We start from the raw sequence: 3,657 nt of genomic DNA, 5'->3' as shown, positions 1-3,657 counted from the left end.
AGTAGCCGCACTACACCTGAAATGCTTGAAAACCAAAAAAAAAAAAAAAAAAAAAAAAAAAAAAAAAAAAAAAAACAGAAACGCGCTTTCAGCAAAACGCAGTCCCTAGACGCCGAATCCAACGGCCTCATTAACTAACTAAAACAGTAAATTAGTTAATTGCCGAGAGTTTTATGCCTCACCTAGTTGATACCTTCTATATTTCCAATATAAACATTATTCCAGATTTAAATATCTTATTTTCCCCAATTATCAAATTAGAAAAAGAAAAAAAATGCTAATAAAACGGTCACATGGATTTTAAACATTCTGGGGATGGTGCACTATATATTAAAGATTAGGGTACAACAAACGGCCGTAGGAATTCTCCTAATTAGTGAGGAAAAATAAGGATAAAATGGCTTTTACCTTTTTTGGGCAAATTATATAAGGAAATGCCTCTCTTCTCAAACTAAATAAGGAAATACCCCTCTTTTAAAACTCGATTTTTGATAAATCGAATTAGGCCTTATATTGGCATTTTTAAGGAGTCTATAGTGATGTTCTAAGGACCTATAATGACGTTTTTTAATTCGACTTCAATGAAATTGAGTTATAGGCAATGAAATCGACCTATAGTAGCATTTTTTTACCTATAACTCGATTTCTTTGAAGTCGAGTTAAAAAACGTCACTATAGGCTCCTTAAAACACCACTATAGGGCTTTAGATTTTTTTTTTTCCCTAACTTGATTTATCAAAAATTAAGTTTTAAAAGAGGGACATTTTTCTAATTATTTTGGAAAGGGGGCATTTTCCTATATAATTTGCCCGAAAAAGGCAGAAGCTTATTTTGTCCAAAAAAAAAACTTTCCCACGCCAAAAAAATAAAAAATTATATAAATTATAAACTGTCAATTCTGATCATTCAAAACGTGTTCATTTGTCAATAGCCCAAAATTTATCCCCATATTTTTTTAAAATGATTTTATAACTACAAATGCAGAGCAGTTGCGTAACACTGTAACCATTATCAAATGTATTGAGACTAATCAGGTCAACTAATAAAGTCACCAGCTCTTTATTTTATTTCGAGTAATTTAAACAAGCCCAAACGTCAATACGTCTCAAGAGAATTTTTTTACCTTACAAGTTGCAACCAAAAAAATAAATAAAGATAGAACATAGTATTATATTTTTCTTATAAGGAACAATTTAAGCCTAGCAATGAAATTCTCACTATTTATACCAAATCTGCATTTTCAAGCTGAATCAAGAATCTTGTAACTTAATATTATATGCTTTCTCTTGTAAGAAAAATTACTGTAACATCAATTTTTTTTTTTTTTAAAAGCCGCAACCATCAAATTATTGAAAGGAAAAAAATTGTTCATTGAACAGTAGCCGCATTATTTGACTTTCAGCCAGTAGACAGTGCACTGAGTACTGTTCACGGGTCCCACAATTCTCAATTTTTATCAACTTTTTCATTAAAAATGGGTCCCACGGTACTATTAACACATTTTAAAATTATTTTGTTACAGTATTTTCAGTTTTCAGTTTTCAATTTTCAGTTTTCAGCTGAATCCAAACGGACCCTAAGACTCTTAAAATGTGCCAAGCCGGTTGAGCAATTAAACTCACTTTAAGCCAAAAAAAATTTCTACTTTGCAAGACCCATGGGACCTGCAAACAGTAAAAATAGTTATAAATTGCATTTTATTCTATCTAGAAATGTCTGAATTTTCCATTCTAATTAATTAACTGGCTATGGGTACGATTCACCCTTCTATTCTATCTTGTTCCAAATTCCAGTCTATTTCACTCCATTCCACTAAATTCTTCTAGTTATTGCGATTTTGACTGGTATGTGAATGAATCATTATTTTTTACCTAAACCTTTTTTTTTAAGAAACTTTTATTATTTTACTTACATATGACATTTTATTATTATTTTCCTTTAACAACGTGCTTTTCTTGTTTACTTCACTCATTATTTTTTACTTGTTTTTTTTTTTCTTCATTAATATACTTATCTATGACATTTTTTAGACTTATATTGTCTAATGATGATATTAAGTATGTGCACTATTTGATTTGGAATTAATAATCTAACATGGTATAATATCATGTGATGCAAACTTAGGCATGTGTTTATGTGTAAAACTTTAGTGGTAACCACAAAATGATATGCCAAAATAGATAAGTGCCAAAATTTTCCGTTTCAATAGGCAAACTGGAACGGGATCCAAAAAAGTATTTTGAACATTTAAAAGTAATAAGCAATAATTTAAATGAGAATGTGGTAACCACAAAATGATATGCCAAACACATACTTATAGATTGAGTTAAGTTAAAATGAGAATGTGGCTCAAATTAAAACCGTGATGGCTGGAGGTGGCAAAAATTTTAGGACACATGAATAATAACTATAAATACTGGATTTTGCACCCATAATTTAATCAATGAAGATGGCTAGAGTGACCATTCATATACCCAATATTTAGAGTTGCATTACATGCATTAATTCATTCATTTCATATCATAAAAATGATCTTGAGGTTCTGATGGTCACGACGGTGTGTCCGATTTCCAAATTCGACTGTTAGATTGAAGGATATCACATGATCAAGTTTGCACGATTTGCATGCATTTTGTTTGGGTGGAACCGACCACGCATGATTAATTAAATTAATTCTGATTAGTTAGACAATTAAAATTAATTAAATAATTTTGTGATTGGTTGTTGGTTAGTGTCAAAAATAGACTTGCTTGCATGAGAATAAAGTGGATAATCAGAGAACAAAAAAGTTATGGATAATCAAGACTTTTTGGAATATTTATCTACAAGATAATTATCACTTTAAAGACCTAAATATCTGGAAAAAGGGGTTAATTTTTAGAATACAGATTAAAATGTGTTTAAGTACAATTCCTGGCTCAAAAATCCTCAAAAAAGGAGTCCAAATTGGACCAAAACTCAAACGCGAGCTTGGCGCCCAAGAGGGCCATTCGGCACTTGGAAAGTGCCGATCGGCCTAAATTGTTGGCACTGCCCAAGGACTCCTTGATTGAGATAAGACCTATCTTTTACGATTTTTTGGAGATAAGGATGCCTCCCAATTTGTATTTGATCTCATTGAAGCATCCCAACTTCTATAAATAGAGGAAACAAATTAGAATTAAGGCCTCTTCTCTTCTAACTTTTCAATTCCCCTCATGTTAAAGACGTTTTAGAGGCTTTTGCTTTAGGTACTTCTTTTTTGTAAGTAAAGTATTTTAGGCTTCAAAGAGGTGAACAAATTTCTTTAAATCCTAAAATATTCTTTCATTAGAAGAGCACACTCATGCAAGAGGTTTTTTTGTTTTTCTTCTTTCATTAATTTTGGTTATTGTTTGATGCATGAATATGTTTAGCATATTTTTTATTATGTTCTGCTTTTGATATAGTTACCATGCTTAAATACATTGCTTGAATTTTCTTTAACATGTGCTTAGGTGATTGTTTATTGTAACTCGTTTTCTTAAGTTTCAAAATCTACAATGGCTAAAAAAATTCTTTTATGAAATTTAAAAACTGATCTGTGTTTTCAGATCTGATTTTCTCTAAATTTAAAAACTAATATGTACTTTTCAGATCTAATTTTCTTTCTCTAAAGACTCAAAAAACTTGTATGTG

Source organism: Quercus suber, unplaced genomic scaffold (assembly GCF_002906115.3).
Source record: "Quercus suber isolate HL8 unplaced genomic scaffold, Cork oak 2.0 scaffold_320, whole genome shotgun sequence".
Classification (NCBI taxonomy): domain Eukaryota; kingdom Viridiplantae; phylum Streptophyta; class Magnoliopsida; order Fagales; family Fagaceae; genus Quercus; species Quercus suber.
Note: the sequence above shows the minus strand (reverse complement) of the source record.